The following is an 18,570-nucleotide window of genomic DNA, read 5'->3' on the forward strand; positions in this document are numbered from 1 at the left end:
CTTGTGATTAGTTTGGTCCATACTTTGAAGGAACAGAGTAATAATTTCCTTGCCTAGAAAAATGAGACCTGTTGATCCTTATGTCTCTGGTGACAGCATAGAGAGTAGTGCATGTAGAAGGCTAGGCTTTGGGGAATCACATCGCTGTGCACCAAAGCATTGTGACTACAATAATGATTATGAAAACTGCACAGTCATATAGCTTCTTGGATTAGAAGTAAAATTCACACATAAGTAAACAAGAAAGAAATTAAAAGTTATTACCATAGAATTAAGAAATTCCCAGTAATGAATGTCATCATATTGTATACCTAAAATGAACCAATAAAATTAATGAATAATAATAAAAAAGAATATTTGGAATTAGATGGCCTACATGGCAGGTTCAAAGGAGTTGTTATCTAAGTTGTGAGAACCAAAACCAAGAACTGATTAGGAAGCAGTATGGAATTTGAAGTACCAATTACATGATCAATTCCACCAAGTACACAAATGAGTAAGTACTGTTGAAGTAGAGGAACTTGGGACATGGAAGTGTTACATTTTTATATTATGTGGATGAGGCTAAAACATCTGAATCTTGGTGTTTTTACTCTTTCTGCTAATATCTTTTCCCTTTGAAGGCAGGATATTATGTAGTTAGGAACATGTTAATGGGCCTAACACTAGTGGAAGCCAATATACCTCCTTATGACTCAAACTAGCATCTCATGTTATTTCAAGGCAAGGGTGCATTTTCCTAAGGTTTTATATTTATTAGTGACTTTATCACTTGGTAATGATATTAATAGTTAATTTATTTCGGTAAATGAAACCTGTATGCAAGAGTGGCTGTTACTTAATGAGGCCTGATGCCAGAAATTCCTTGTCATATTGTAGAGAAAGTTACCTAAACTATCCTAGCAATGACAGGGTTCTTGTGGTTCTCTTAAATTAGAAATAAAGTGAAAACCAAGGTGGAAAAGAGTGGTGGAATGAAACTGAATTCCATGGTTTCAAAGTGAAAAAATAGAATCTCTGAATTACAGAGTATGGTGGTATTGCCTAAACATCACAGGGGAAGTTGAAGCAATTAATAAAATAAAATGTAAGAATGCCATGGAAACCAGTGTTTTGGCACAACTGAGAGCTAAAAGTAGAAGTGAACTATGGGAAATTTTTCCTAGACCTTCAAACTTCAACAAGGAATTATGGCAAGAGGTTTTCCAGGTGGATATTAGAAATGAGATGGAACAGTGACTTTTTACCTACCCTTTGCTTCATTTTTGAACCTGAATAACATTAGCTGTTATCCTATGTATGCCATACTATTGTTTGTTGGAAAGGTACTATTTTTTTCTCTTTAATTTCTCAGTTTGACAAAAGGAGAGCAATTGTATCAAAAAAATTATATACAGTGAGTTATACCCAGGAGCGTCATCTGCACCTGGACCAGATTTAAACAGTGAGATCATTGGCTTTGAGCAAATACTATAAGGAGATGTGACTCCTAGACATCTTGGGAGGTAATAAATGTATTTTGCATGAGAGAGTTGTGAATCACTATGGGCAGGATGTCAGACAGCCTATATAATAAATCACTTTGGCTTCTACCTCTTGGTGTTTATACCACTGTGGTTCTGGTTCTGAAATAAAGTAATCACATGCAAGGAACAGGGAGAAGTGTCTAAGGCTAAAGATATCTAGCCAGGAAATGAGGCTCTCAGATTACAACCACCTGGAGCTGAATTTTGTACACCACTCAAAAGAGCCCAGAGTCAGACTCTCCCAATAGCTTAGAGAAGAGCTCAGATTTGCCAAGATATTTATTTTGGTTTTTTGGGACTCCATGCAGAAACTAGCTGGCCAACTAGACATCTGACTTATAGAACTGTGAGATGATAATTGGTACTTATTATTAACTAACTTAGTGTTTGTGATAATTTGTTATAAGAGCACTAGAAAACTAAAGTGACAGTATACAGCAAAGAAGAGGATGATAAGTATAATAGATTTATATCCTGGTGTGAAACAAAGTAAAATTAAAATTTAGTATATCGATAAGTCAATAAATGCCACAAACTATGCTATCTAGATATATAGAAATAAATGGCATAAAAAATAGTCAAAAGCATTGAAAGTAATTGTCTCAAGACATGAGAGCTGGGGGGATAGGAAGGTCTAGGCTTGACAACTGCTTTTAGTATTATTTCACTTAAATGTACTGTGTGTATACATATATATATAGCACATTAATACATTTTTAGATTATATTAATACAGACTCTCAGCATTTTAGATATTGTTTTCTTTTTAGAACTTTTAAAATTAATTTTATAGGTATATTTTAGGTATACAATATAATGACATTCATCATTGGAAATTTGTACCTTTACATAATATATCTTGGTTCGTATTTTCTCCCCGTTTCCTTGCCCTCCCTTCAAACCCTCCACACCTCTCTATTTAGAAATACTTAGTTACCATTTTTAATTTCCTCATATTTCCATTTCCTTCTTTCTTTCCCCTACCACTCCCAATTCCGGTTCTCCTTTGCCCCTTTTCTTCAAATTTAACATTATCTATTATACCTTTTAGTCCTTATATACATGTTCAGTTTCTCACACCAGAAAAACTATTCAGTATTTACACATGTGTGTCCTATTTATTTCACTTAGGAGTATGGCCTCAATGTGCATCCATTTAGCTATAAATGTCTCTAAATTATCCTTTTTCATGGCTGAGTAGTACTCCATTTTATTTTTTAAAACCCTACATTTTCTTTACCCAGTCTCCAGTTGATGGGCAATTGGGCTGTTTCCAAGTTTTAGCTACTAAAAATTATTGTGCTACTATGAACATGGGTGCACATATATCACTGTGGTATGATTCTTTTAATTCTTTGGGGAAGGTACCCAGCAGTGGAATAGTGGGGTCAAATGGGACTTCCAGCCCTAGTTCTTTAAGGTATCTCCATGCTGATTTCCACAGTGGTTGCACCAGTCTACACTCCGACCAGCAGTGGAGCAGGGTTCCTCTTTCCCCACAGCCCCACCAGCATTTGTTATTGGTTGATTTCATGATAAGAGCCATTCTTTCTGGGGTGAGGTGGAACCTGAGTGTTGTTTTCATTTGCATCTCTCAAATGACCAGTAATGTTGAACATGTTTTCAGGTGTCTATTTTCTATTTCTACTTCTTTGAGATATGTCTGTTCATTTCAAATGTCCTTTTTTGGATTGGGTCTTTAAATTTGGGAGGTTCTTTATATGTTCTAGATAATAGACGATTGTCTGAAGAACAGATGGTGAAATTTTTTTCTCACATTGTGGGTTGTCTCTTAACACTGTTGGTGGTTTCTCTTGCTATGCACAAGCTTTTTAATAAGAAGAGATCCCACTTGTTGATTGTTTGTGCTAGTTCATGGACAACTGAGTTTTTGTTCATAAAAGCTTTTCCTACACCAGTGTCTTGAGTTCTACCTAACCTCTCTAACAGCTGGTTCAGTGTTTCTGTTTTAATATTTAGATCTTTAATCCATTTTGAGTTTAGTTTAGTACGTGGTGACAGATATAGGTCTAGTTTTAATCTTTGATAAGTTGAAACCGAGTTTTTCCATTTATCAAAGAGACTATCTTTCCTCCAGTGAGGGTGTTTGGCTCATTTGTTGAAGATGAGGTGGTTCAATGTTCTGGAGTTGTTTCTGCATCTTCTAATCTGTTCCACTGGTCCTCAGGTCTGTTTGTTTGCCAGTAGCATACTATTTTTATCACAGTAGCTTTGTAGTATAGTTTCAAATTGGGATTGTGATACCCCCTACCTTGTTTTTATTGCCTAGAATTGCTTTTACTATTCTAGGTCTTGTCTGGTTCCAAATGAATTTTTCGATAGTTTTTTCAAGGTCCATGAAGTATGCTGCTGGGATTTCAATTGGGATAGCATTGAATCTATATAGCAGTTTTGGAAGTATGGCCATTTTCACTATGTTGGTTCTTTCTACCCAGGAGCAGGGTATGTCTTTTAATTTTCTGATATCACCTTCGATATCTTTTTTCAGAGTGCTATAGTTTTCAGAGAAGAGGTGTTTGATTTCTTTCGTTAGGTTGATTCCTAGGTATTTTAGTTTTTTGGATGCTATTGTGAATGAAATTGTTTCCTCAATTTCTCTTTCAGTGAGTTTGTTGTTTATGTACATGAAAGCTATTGATTTTTGTGTGTTGATCTTGTATCCAGCTACTTTACTGAATTTGGTTATTAAGCCTAGAAGACTTTTGGTGGAGTTCTTGGTGTCTTTATATAGATTATCATGTCATCTTCAAATAATGACAATTTGGAGAGGCCAGCCATTCCATCAGTAAGTGCATGCAGATCCTGGGGAGCAGCTGTAAGGCCCAGACCAAAGAAGCTGCAGGCGGATCCCAGCCAGGGCTCTGCTCATACCCCAGAGGCTCCTGCTCATGCACCCAAGCCAAAGTTCCACCCAAAAAATAACTGCACAGGTCCACAAGCTTCAGGCTCAGGCCTGCCACACCATTGGCCACAGCCAAGGACCCCCCCTAGAAAAGAGTTACACAGGCACATAAGCAATACCCAGAGGCTTGCCTCAATACCATTGATAAGTGTGTGGAGACTCTAACCAAAGCCTGGGCAGACAACAGGAACTGGGGTGTACAGCCCCCAGCCAAAGGCCCTCCCAGACAACAGCTACATAGGGTCCCCAGTGAGAGGCATGCCTAGATATCATCCCAAGTGTGCACAGGCCCCAGCCAAAAGTCCAGTAGACAACAGGTCAGCTCAGGGATCCAGAAGGCCACCACTCTGAACCCAGGAATTCTTGTACTGGTGATCAGCAGAGTAAAGGTTGCTTGGCTACTGGCAGACAATTCAAGACCACTGGGTGAGCAAAAAGTTGAATCAACAAAGGTGCAGCAGGCAGCATCTGTTTAAATAAGACACGTACATAAGTCTCAAAACAAGACTTCGATCACCTAAGGCAACCACAAAAGGAAATGAGATGGAACAATCTGATCTTCAACCACCTGGACTCCCTGAACTGGCAACAAAAGAAGACCTGGAAAAAAAGAAATCAGAAATAATTTCTCAGATAACAGAGATTGTGCCCATAGTACAAGACATAATTAATGAATCTAGAGAGGACACAGATAAAAAATAGAGGAGCTGAGGAGCATGATAGGATCCCTACATAGGGAACAAATGGAATCCATAAAATAGATGCAAACAGATTTCCAGGAGATTAAAAACTCCACTGAAAGTTTACAAAGAAGAATGAGCCAATGTGAGGACAGAATTTCAGATATAGAAGATAGGATTACAATTAGTGACCCGGAAAACAAAACATTCTTAAAAATAGTAAGGGACCATGAGAAATCAATCCAGCAGCTGCTAGATGATGCAAAGAGGAGTAACCTAAGACTGATCTAAGTCAATGAAGAAACAAGAGACTGCAGATGACATAAAAAAAACTGTTCACAGAAGTGATGGCAGAAAACTTCCCAACTAGGGGAAAATAAATTGACCTACAGATAAGTGAGGCATATAATACTCCAACTAGCCATGGTCAAAAATATCTACACAAAAGAATATAATGATAAGATTCCCAAAACCCAACAGAAGAACAAAATTCGACAAGGAGTTAGAGAAAAGAAACAAATCACATACAAAGGAAAGCCCATTAGAATCACAGCAGACTTTTCAACACAAACCCACAAGGGAAGAAGAGCATGCAATGACTTATTTCAAGCCCTAAAGGAAAACAACCTCCAACCCGGATGGATGTACCCTGCAAAACTATCTTTTAAAATTGAAGGAGAAATAAGATACTTTCATGACAAAGAGCACCTTAGGAACTTCATGAATACCAAACCAGCACTCTAAAACATTTTAGACAATATCCTAGGAAAAGACAACAAGGATCACAACTCCAGGAAGCCCAGAAAAATGAATCCATCAGGTATGAAAAGAAATGAAATGCAAAGGGAGAGAATCCAAGAAAAAGAAAGAGTCATGATAAGGATAAGTTAATATGTATCAGTTATCACCATCAATGTTAATGCCCTCAGTTCACCAATCAAAAGAAATAGACTGGCAGAATGGGTCAAAAAGCAAGATCCAACAATAAGCTGCATATAAGAAACAATTCAAAAAGAAACTCATAGACTGAAAGTTAAAGGGTGGAAAACAATACTCCATGTGACAGGAAACACCCTCTCCAAAAAACAGGAGTAGCTATCCTCTTTGTCGATTAAGTGGATTTCAAACCAACATTGATTAAGAGAGACAAAGAAAGACACTAAATCTTTTGTAAAGGAAACAATCCAAGAGGAAGAGATGACAATCATATATACATATGCACCAAACACTAGTGCTCTCACCTATATAAAACAAATATTAACAATCATGAAAAATCCTATTAGCACTAATACAATAGTAGTGGGGGCCCTCAATACCCTACTGTCACAGATGGCTCAATCAACTAGACAAAATATAAGCAATGAAATACAAGAACTCAATCAAACTCTTGAACAAATGAACTTAACAGATGTTTAGAGTGTTCCACCCCACAAAATCAGAATACACATTCTTTTCAGCTACACACAGGTTGTTCTCCAAAATATACCACATACTTGCTCATAGAATACATTTAAGTAAGTGCAAAGGAATTGAAGTTATCCCTTGTACATTATCATACTATAGTGTTCTGAAATTGGAGTTTAATAAAAAAGAAACCATGAGAATTTCATAAACACATGGAAATTGAACAACACACTGTTGAATAACCCAGCGATCACAGAGGAAATTAAAGAAGAAACCAGACAGTTCCTACAATTAAATGATAATGCCAATACAACATATCTGAATCTATGGGACATAATGAAAGCAGCCTTATGAGGTAAAATCAAACCAGTGAATACTCCTCACATTAGGAAAACAGAGGGAGCTCAATTGCACAACCTGATGCTGAATCTCAAACTTCTAGATAAAGAAGAGCAGGACAAACCCAAACCTTGTACAAGGGAGGAAATTATAAATATCAGAGCAGAAATCAATGCAATGGAGACTAAGAGAACGACACAAAATAATCAATGAATCCAAGAGTTGGTTCTTTGAAAGAATAAACAAAATTGACAAACCCTTAGTGAACCTCATCAGAAAAAGGAAAGAAAAGGCTCAAATCCATGCTATTAGGAATGAAAAGGATGAAATTACAACAGACCCAGCAGAAATCCAGAGGATCATCAATACCTACTTCCAGAACCTATACGCCAATAAGTTGGAAAGCACAGAAGAAATGGACTGATTTTAAGATACATATGAATTACCAAAGTTGAACGAAGAAGACCTAAAAATTCTAAACAACACAATATCAATCATTGAAATTGAAAATGTGATTAAAAACTTACCAACTAAGAAAAGGCTGGATCCTGATGGCTTCACTGCTGAATTCTACAAGACATTTAGAGAGGAACTGCTGCCACTACTGTTTAAACTCTTCAATGAAATTGAAAGGGAAGTAATATTTCTGTATTCATTCCTGGAAACAAGCATCACCTTGATCCCCAAAGCAGAGAAATGCCCAACCAAAAAAGAGAACTATAGACCAATCTCACTAATGAACATACATGCAAAAATCCTTACCAAGATACTGGCAAACAGAATTCAGAAGATCATCAAGAAGATCATGCACCCTGACCAAGTAGGATTCATCCCAGGGATGCAGGGATGGTTCAACATATGCACATCAATAAAGATAATACACTATATCAATACAGGCAAGGACAAAAACCATGTGATCATCTCAATAGATGCAGAAAAAGCATCTGACAAAATCCAACACACATTTATGATAAAAACCATGCAAAACATTGGAATGAGGTCTCTACCTCAAACTGATAAAAGCCATCTATGAAAACCTAACAGTCAATATCATACTAAATGTTCAAAAACTGAAATTCTTCACACTAAAATCAAGAAAAAGACAAGGATCTCCACTATCACCACTCCTGTTGAATATACTTTTGGAAACATTAGCCATGGAAATTAGACAAGAGAAAGAAAAGGAATAAAGATAGGAAGTGAAGAAGTCAAACTTGTCATTTTTTGCAGATGACATGATACCCTATATAGGAGACCCCAAAAACACCACCAAAAGTCTTCTAGACTTAATAACCAAATTCAGTCAAGTAGCTGGTTACAAGGTCAATACACAAAAATCAATAGCTTTCCTCTACACGAACAACAGATTCACTGAGACAGAAATAGGGCAAACAATTCCTTTCACAATAGCATCCAAAAAACTGAAATACCTAGGAATCAACCTAACAAAAGAAATCAAACACCTTTTCCCTGAAAACTATAGCACTCTGACAAAAGAGATTGAAGAGGACATCATAAAATGGATAGACATCCCTTGCTCCTGGGTAGGAAGGATCAACATAGTGAAAATGGCCATACTTCCAAAACTGCTATGCAGATTTAATGCAATCTCAATTGAAATCCCAGCAGCATACTTCATGGACCTTGGGAGAACTATTAAAAAATTCATTTGGAACCAGAAGGGACCTAGAATAGTAAAAGCAATTCTAGGCAATAAGACAAGGTGGGGGGGGTATCACAATCCCCAATTTGAAACTATACTACAAAGCTACTGTGATGGAAACAGCATGGTACTGGCAAAGAAACAGAACTGTGGACCAGTGGAACAGATTAGAAGATGCAGAAACAACTCCAGACACACTCAGCCACCTCATCTTCAACAAATGAGCCTAATCCCCACATTAGAGGAAAGATAGCCTCTTTAATAATAAATGGTGGTGGAAAAATTGGGTTTGAACATGCCAAAGACTAAAACTAGACCTATATCTCTCACCATGCACTAAACTAAACTCAAAATGGATTTAAGATCTAAATATTAGAACAGAAATGCTAAACTGACTGGAACAGAGGTTAGGCAGACTCTTGAAGACATTGGTGTAGGAAAAGTTTTTCTGAACAAAACCTCAGTTGTCCATGAAGTAATACAAGCAATCAACAAGTGGGATCTCTTCTTATTAAGAAGCTTCTGGCCCACAAGAGAAACTAGCACCAGTGTGAAGAGACAATGCACAATGTGGGAAAAAATTTTCACCAGCTGTCTCTCAGGCAAAGGTCTAGTATCTAGAATCTATAAAGAACTTAAAAAAATCAGACCTCTCAAATTTAAAGACCCAATCCAAAAAAGGGGATCTGAAATGAACAGACATTTCTCACACAAAGAAGTAGAAATAGCAAATAAACACCAGAAAAATGTTCAATATCACTGGTCATTTGAGAGATGCAAATGAAAACAATTCTGAGATTCCACCTCTCCCCAGAAAGAATGGCTACTATTGTGAAATCAACCAATAACAAATGATGGCTGGGCTGTGGGGAAGAAGGAACAGTGCTCTCCTGCTGGTGGGAGTGTAGACTAGTGCAACCACTGTGGAAATCACTATGGAGATACCTCAAAGAGCTAGGAGTAGAAGTCCCATTTGACCCAGCTATTCCCCTGCTGGGTACCTTCCCCAAAGAATTAAAAGAATCATACCGCAGTGATATATGTGTACCCATATTCACAGCAGCACAATTTGGTAGCTAAAACTTGGAAGCAAGTCAATTGCCCTTCAATTGGAGACTGGATAAAGAAAATGTTTTTTGTTTTTTGTTTTTTTTTAATAAAATGGAGTATTAGCCATAAAGAGTGAGAAACTAGAGACATTCATAGCTCAGTGGATGCACACTGAGGCCATACTCTTAAGTGAAATAAATAGTACACATGTGTAAATACTGAGTAGTTTCTCTAGTGTGAGAAACTGAAAGTGTAAATAATGACTAAAAGGTATAATAGAAAATGTGAAATAGGAAGAAAAGGTGCAAAGGAGAAGTGGGATGGGTAGGGTAAAAGAAAGAAGGAAGTGGAATTAATATGAGAAAAGGAAAAAAATGAAAACAAATCTTTGTAGATAGGGAAGGGTGGAGGGGTTGACAGGAGGGCAGGTGAATGGGGAAAATATAAGAACCAACAGAGATTATGTAAACATGCAAATTTCCAGTGATGAATGTCATTACATTGTATACCTAAAATGTACCAATAAAATTAATAAAAAAGGAAAGAAACCTCAAGAATTTCATAAACAATGGAAATTGAACAACAAACTTCTGAGGAAATTAAGAAATCAGACAGTTTCTACAACTAAATGAAAATTCCAATACAACATATCTGAATTTATGGGACACAATGAAAGCAGTCTTGTGAGGGAAATTCATACCAGTGAATACTCACATTAGGAAAACAGAGTGATCTCAATTCCACAACCTGATGCTGAACCTAAAGCTTCTAGTAAAGAAGAGCAGGACAAACGCACAGCTCATACAAGGAAGGAAATTATAAAATTATAAAGATCTGGGCAGAAATCAATGCAATGGAGACTGGCTCTTGATTGTTCACCTGTGCGCCTCTTTTCCAGCCAGACCCGTGGCTTGGGTTGGTTTTCTTGAGCCTCTGGGGTCGGGGCGGAGCCCTGGCTGGTATCTGCTTGCAGCCGCGCTACTGTGGTCCACACTGCTGATCCCCCAACGAAGGTGGTCTGGTGTGCCTTTATTGCAGAGATTTTTTTCACTTTTCCAGTGGGCTTCAATTTTCATGAAGGAGCCTCAGCGAGGCCCTCTTTCTGTTGTTCACTTCTGCTCTATCTTCTGGAGCTCATAAAAATGTCCTTTTTCACCCCTGCTACTCTGTGGTGTGGATTCACGTAATGTCTTGCCACAGCCACGGGGGGAGGGGCGATTGGCTGCATGTGCTCTCATGGCTCACCTCCTCGGTACTTGGGGGTGGGTGAGCTATGTTCCTCGGAGCTCAGGGGTGGTGGGGTTTTTTGCTATTGATCTCCAATTTCATTGCACTGTGGTCTGATAATATACAGGGGATAACTTCAATTCTTTTGCACTTACTTAAACATGTTCTATGAGTGAGTATGTGGCCTAATTTGGAGAACAACCCATGTGCACTTGAAAAGAATGTGTATTCTCATTTTGTGGGGTGGAACACTCTGTAAACATCTGTTAAGTTCATTTGTTCAAGAGTTTGATTGAGTTCTAGTATTTTATTGTTTATTTTTTGTCTAGTTGATGCATGTATTTGTCACAGTGGGGTATTGAGGCCCCCACTTCTGTTGTACTAGTGCTTATTTGATTATTCATGTCTGTTACTATTTGTTTTATATAATTGGGTGCACTAATATTTGGTGCATATATATTTATGATTGTCATTTCTTCCTCTTGGATTGTTTCCTTAACAAGGATGTAGTGTCCTTCTTTGTCTCTCTTAATCAGCATTGGTTTGAAATCCAGTTGATCTGCCAAGAGGATGGCTACTCCTGCTTTTTTTGGGTTCCTGTCACATGGAGTATTGTTTTCCACCCTTTCACTTTCAGTATTTGAGGGTTTTTTTGAATTGTTTCTTATATGCAGCTTACTGTTGGATCTTGCTTCTTGACCCATTCTGCCAGTCTATTTCTCTTGATTGGTGAACTGAGACCATTAATATTGATGGTTATAACCGATATGTATTGACTTACCCTTGTCACGATTTTTTCTTTTTGTTGGATTCTCCCCCTTTGCATTTAATTTCTTTTCATGCCTGATGGATTCATTCTGCTAGGATTCCTGGAGTCATTTCCTAGGATATTGTTTAAAATGTTTTGGAGTGCTGGTTTGGTATTCAAAAAGTTCCAGTGGTGTTCTTTGTCATTAAAATATCTTATTTCTCCATCAATTTTGAAAGATAGTTTTGCAGGTACATCAATCTGGGTTTGAGGTTATTTGCCTTTAGGACTTGGGGTACATCAATCCAAGCTCCTCTTGCCTTGAGGGTTTGTTTTGAGAAATTTTCTGTGATTCTGATGGGATTTCCTTTATTAGTGATTTGTTTCTTTTCTCTAACTGCTTGTAGGACTTTATTCTTCTGTTGGCCTTCTGTAATCTTGACTATTATATGCCTAAGTGTAGATTCTTTTTTTGATCACAGCTTGTTGTAGTCCTATATGCCTCACTTTTCAGTATGTCAAGTTCTTTTCCCCTCCTTGGGAAGTTTTCTGCCATTACTTCAGTGAACAGTTTTTTTTTTTTCCTCTACTACACATTCTCCTGTTTCTTCATTTACTCGAATCAGTCTTATATTATTCTTCTTTGCATCATCTAGCAGCTGCTGGATTGATTTCTCATTGACCTTTACTATTTGTATGAAATTTTTGTTTTCCTCGTCACTAATTGCAGTCCTATCTTCTGTATCTGAAATTCTGTCCTCACATTGGCTCATTCTCATGTGTAAACTTTCAATGGAGTTTATAATCTCCTGGAAATCTCTTTGCACCTGTTTTATGGATTCTATTTGTTTCCTATGTTGGGATTCCATCATGTTCCTTAGCTCCTGTATTTTTCACCTGTGTCTTATCTAGATTTATTAATCATGTCTTGCACTATGGACACAATCTGTTGATATCTGAGAAATAATTTGTCATTTCATTTTTTCCCGATCCTCTTTCATTATCAGTTCAGGGAGTCCAAGTGGTTGAGTATCATATTGTTCTATCTCATTTCCCTTTGGCATTGCTTTAGGTGATGTGAAAGTCTGGTTTTGAGACTTATTTATGTGTCTTCTCATTTCCACAGATGCAGCCTGCTGTGCCTTTTTTGAGGCAACTTTTTGCTGACCCAATATTCTTCAATTCTCAGCAAGCCACAGAGCAGCATTTTCTCTGCTGCTCCACCAGTGCACCAATTCCTGAGTTCAGAATAGTTGCCCTCTGGATCCCTGAGATCACCTCTTGTTTGGGTAGGTTTATGGCTGGGGCCTGTGTACACTTGGGATGGTATCTAGGTGGGCCTATGGCTAGGGCCTTGCCCCCTGTGTAGCTGTTGTCTGGGAGAGCCTTTGGCTGGGAGCTGTGCACCCGAGTCACTGGTGTCTGAGCAGGCTTCTGGCCAAGGTCTCCACATACTTACTGATGGTATCAGGGCAAGACACTGGCTGTTGCTTGTGCACCTGTGCGGCTCTTTTCTGGGCATACCTTTGCCTTGGGCCTTTTTGCCCAAGTGGCAGGGGTCAGGGCAGGCCCCTGGTTGGACCTTCCTGAAGCCACACTACTCTAGTCCACACTGTTGCTCACTGGGATCTCCATGCACTTACCGATCATATCGGGGTAGGCCTCTGGGTGATGCTTGTGCACTGGTGAAGCTCTTTTCTGTGCAGACCTTTGGCTTAGGATTATGTGCCCAAGACACTGGGGTCAGGGCTTGGCCCTAGCTGAATCTGCCTGTGGCTGTGTTGATCTGTCCCACATCAGTGCTCGCCAGGATCTGCCTTTAGAACTTTTTAATATTTTCAATTTTTAAAAACTAGATATTATTATTTTAAGATAAAGAAAAACTTTAAATATGCTTATTGGCCAGATTGGGCATAGCTACCCTATGAAACAATATACCAATAGTAGAAATTGCAGATACTTTTCTTTCGGTACTGGGGAATCAAACTCGGGACCTTGTGCTTGCAAGGCAGGCATGGAACCACTGAGCTAAATCCCTGGCCCCGCATATACATTTTATTTCATATTTTCTCTCTACTAGAGTATTGTCTGATACAACCCAATACTTAACACAGGTAGCACAGTAATTATCAATAAATATTCATTGAATAAATATTTCAAAGTATCATTTTGAAGCACACTCTCATGTGCACTTAGAACTTTTACCAAGTTAAATTTCTTTGAAGTGCTACTTACAGGTACTTTTGTGTTTGCTTTCAATCTTTTACTATTGGAATGTTTATAATTTGTTAGTATGAGGATCTCATTTCATGTGGAAAGATAGGGCAAGATATGTATATCAAGCTGAATGAGAGCACACTAGAGTTCATCAGCTGAAAAGTTTTGATACAAAAATGATGTATCTGCCATATTAGAGGTCATTCTGACATGTCATGTGAAACATCTTTGTGTTCTAGATTTGCAGCACTACTACATTGCATTTTACTTTTAATAATAAAATTCATTAAATTAATTGACAATGTGACTGACGTTTACTTTGTTGTGCTGCTGTTGCCACATATCTTTTGTCATAAACTACATACCCCAACCAAAAATAATAACCTTATCAGTCACTCATTTCATTTTCAAATATTTTTATTCCAGATCCATTAATAATGATGATTTTTGTAGTAGTCTGGAGTTGGCAAACCACCAAGAGTGCTAAAGTCAGATTTTTTTTCTTGCTTGTTTTTTATTTTGTTTCCTCATTTCTTTTTTATTGTGGGACTGCATAACCTTTGTTCCTTTTCTCCAGTCCCATTGTGATTAAATGTGAGTTAATGGATAAAGATGCTTGTTAGTTTTGGGACACTAGATAAAAATCTGTAACAGACCTAAAGTCCCAAAGTAAACTACTCAACTCCTTGTTTGCCTGGAACTGATGTTCTGGGCACCACAATTTTTAGAACAAGCTGGAAATGTCTGCTGACCATCAATACATAACAGTCGACCACTAACCTTTGTCCCCTTTTCTTTAATTCTGTATGTTAACTTCTCCCTCAACCCCCTATAAAAACAGCCTCGGACTCTGAGCCAGCTGCCTCTCTAAGCTATTTTGCTTTGGGAGTGCTGTCTGGCCAGACTGATAAAGGTCTGTTTTATTTTCCAACTTGTCCGGTGTGTTCCTTCCCGGGTGTTCTTCGCTGCAGTCAGCTCCTCGGAGCGTTTGGTAAGGCTCTTGGTCTTATATTCTGAAGGCACCGCTGGGATTCCTGGGTTTGCTTCACTATAGTCAGCTCCTCGGAGCGTTTTATTTGATTTCTCATTAAATTTTTTATTTGTGGGTTTATTTTATGATCTCTCTGATGTGCCAAGATTCCCTTTCTGCAAGTGAGAGTAAAAAGGTGGATTATTTTGAGGAGACAGTTTTCTTGATAAAATATTTTTGTCTATGTTTTTCTATGAAGATCATTCTGTTATATTTATTTTTTACAAATTTTCTAAGGTTCTCTGTGTTCTAAGTTCTCTTTAAGCCATTCATTATGTCATCCCTTTACCAACAAATAAAATTCAGATTTACAAATGCTTTTCATTTTACATTTTACCTTTTATGTCTAGGGCTCATATTAGTGAACCCTAGCTGCAGAACTAGGGAAGAATCTATCTGGACTCTAAAAATAATATTAGTTTGTAAGTACAACAAGAATAAAAATATTAACTATCTGTTATTCATAGAAATATTGTGAGAATGAAATAAAATCTATGAAAATGGGAAAATGTGGGTGGTCTCTCTAAAGGGAGACCTGAGACCCAGGAGAGCACTGACCTTCAAAGAAAGAAAAGGAGACAGCCTGGGGGAAGAACAGCGGTTTATTCCTCTGACCCTGTTCCATAGTCACAAAGGAAAGAAGTAAGGCTTTTATACACGTAGGAAAGCAGCTTAGTTATTCTGGCTATTGTCTTTCTGATTTTAACCTCTGGTGACAAGTGACTTTAAGTGATTCATAAAAGCCACAGGCGAATTTACAAGTCCCCTGTTTCCATTCACCAATCTTGTACATCAAAGAGCACACTGCAGCCCTCTTCTTATCAGATGATACCAAGAGAGCAGGATGACTTCAGCTGAAATCAAGCCCGCAGGCCCACTGCAAACATAACAGAGGTAAATAGTGAATCCTATCTCTCTCACCACCTGTAGAGTCATTGGGTTGTGGTCTCCAATCCCTGACAATGGTAAATAAGAAAACCTGTTTTTCTCCCACGAAACTTTTACAACATCTCTTAAAATTTCCTGGCATTCTTTTAACAAACAGACATGGAATTTCCCAGAAATGACTTCTTAATTTTCTCAATTAACAAACTTCTTGTGATCAATTCTTACAACTAGATAACTAAATTCTATAATTTCCCACAGGAAAATACTGCCATTTAAATTGTTTTCTTTTATATTAGAGCATCTGTAGATGTAGTGAGGATAGTGATGTGTATATATATTCCTTCCATAATGTTTAGCTGATTCTCTCCAAATCTCTTTCACCTAGTGCTCGTGGAAAGTGCTTGATTTCACTTCATAACAATAAGCATAATAGATTACAGAGTTTCTGTAGTTTGTGACTCCATATTATAGAAATAGAGAATTTAAAAATAATTTCTAGTTCTTTTGTTATTAACTACAGTAGCATGAGCTCTAATAGTGTCACTGAGTTACAGAAGAGTTTCAATTTTGTAGAATTGAGGTAAAAAAATAAAATGCTGTGGGTACAAACTTCTATGTTTAAAATTTATGTAGTTATTGTATGGGTAATAAAACTAAATTTACGTAACTATGTTCCATAATTTCCTGTTTTCGTATTTTCTCAAAATAGGTTAAAATTCAAAATGTAAAAGTAGATGGAAACTCATTTTAAATTAGAATGATTTTACTTTGCAATTAATATGGCCTTTCTGTTACAGCAGAAGTTTTTATCTTCTGAGCCATGAAACTCTTATAAATGGTGTGTGGGCTGTATGTGTCTCTATTTGACCATTTCTCTGGATGACTCATGGCTTTAATGATTTTTTGAAACATTCCATTCTAATATAAAATATGAAGTTCTCTGTCCTACATGGACAGCCAAGCTTTACAATACCTACTTTTTGCCTCAGAATCTTAGTTAGGAGGAAAAAAATCATAATATTAGCCAAATATGACTAAATAATATCTTTTATAAAACCTTCCAATTCTAGAAATTTGGATAGACTTTTATTAAAGACCCATGAAATAAAGGGGAAAAAAGGAAAAGAATAACCTAGATGAGATCAAAACTATGCTAATGGTATCAAAAGTTCATAACCCAATTATATTAAAATGGGTGGCAAAAGAAAAGTCTATATTCTATTTTTTTTAATAAAATTCTTTTATTGGTACATTGTAAGTGTACAACACAATTACATTTCTCATTGGGAATTGTACCTTTACATAATGCATCTTGGTTCTTATTTTTTCCCCATTCCTAGACCTCCCTTCACCCCCTCCACCCTTCCCTATTTACAAAGACTTCATTTCCATTTTTTCCATTTCTCATCATTTTTCCTTTCCCTTCTTTCCTTTCCCCTGCCCCTCCCACTACCCCTACCCCTTTGGACCTTTTCTTCCTATTTTACATTATCGATTATTCATTCTAATCATTGGTACATTTTAGGTATACAATATAATGACATTCATCATTGGAAATTTGCACCTTTACATAGTCTCTCTTGGTTCTTATTTTTCACCCTTGCCCAGCCCACCCTTCAACCCCTCCAGTCCTCCCTATTTACAAAGATTTCTTTCCTATTTTTCCATTTTCTCATATTAATCCCATTCCCTTCTATCTTTTCCCCTAGCCCTCCCACTTCCTTCCCCTTTGCCCCTTTTTTTCCTATTTCACATTACCTATTATATGTTTAGTCCTTATTTACATTTTCAGTTTCTCACACCACAGAAACTATTCGGTATTTACACATGTGGGTCCTATTCATTTCACTTAAGAGTATCACCTCAATGTGCATTCAATTAGCTATAAATGTCTCTAATTTCTCATTTTTTATGGCTGAGCAGTACTCCATTTTATAAAAAAAAAAAAAAAATTCTTGATCCAGTCTCCAGTTGATGGGCATTTGGGCTGTTTCCAAGTTTTAGCTATTAAAAACTGTGCTGCTATGAACATGGGCACACGTATATAACTATGGTGTGATTCTTTTAATTCTTTGGGGAAGATCCCCAGCAGTGGAATAGTGGGATCAAATGGGACTTCCAGTCCTAGTTCTTTGAGGTATCTCCATACTGATTTCCACAGTGGTTGCACCAGTGTAAACTCCCACCAGCAGTTGAGCAGGGTTCCTCATTCTCCACAGCCCTGCCAGCACTTGTTATTGGTTGATTTCATGATAGCAGCCATTCTTTCTGGAGTGAAGTGGAATCTCAGTGTTGTTCTCATTTGCATCTCTCGAAGGACCAGTGATGTTGAACATTTTTTCATGTATTTATTTGCTATTTCTACTTCTTTGTCTGAGATATGTCTGTTCATTTCAGATGCCCATTTTCAGACTGCGTCTTTAAATTTGGGAGGTCTGATCTTTTTAAGTTCTTTATAGATTGAAGATAGTAGACCTTTGTCTGAGGAAGAAGAGGTGAAGATTTTTTTCCCACATTGTGGATTGTCTCTTCACACTGCTGGTGGTTTCTCTTGCTGTGCAGAAACCTTTTAATAAGAAGAGATCCCACTTGTTGATTGTTTGTGCTAGTTCACAGGCAACTGAGGTTTTGTTCATAAAATCTTTTCCTACACCGATGTCTTCAAGGGTTCTACCTAACCTCTGTTCCAACTGGTTCAGAGCTTCTATTTTAATATTTAGATCTTTAATCCATTTTGATTTTAGTTTAGTGCATGGTGAGAGATACAGGTCTAGTTTTAATCTTTGGCAAGTTGAAGCCCAATTTTTCCAGCACCATTTATTAAAGAGGCTATCTTTCCTCTAGTGAGGATGTTTGGCTCCTTTATCAAAGATGAG

The sequence above is a fragment of the Heterocephalus glaber genome, unplaced genomic scaffold (genome assembly GCF_053883595.1).
Source record: "Heterocephalus glaber isolate CG9 unplaced genomic scaffold, H.glaber_assembly_v1.0 deba00001429, whole genome shotgun sequence".
Lineage (NCBI taxonomy): Eukaryota > Metazoa > Chordata > Mammalia > Rodentia > Bathyergidae > Heterocephalus > Heterocephalus glaber.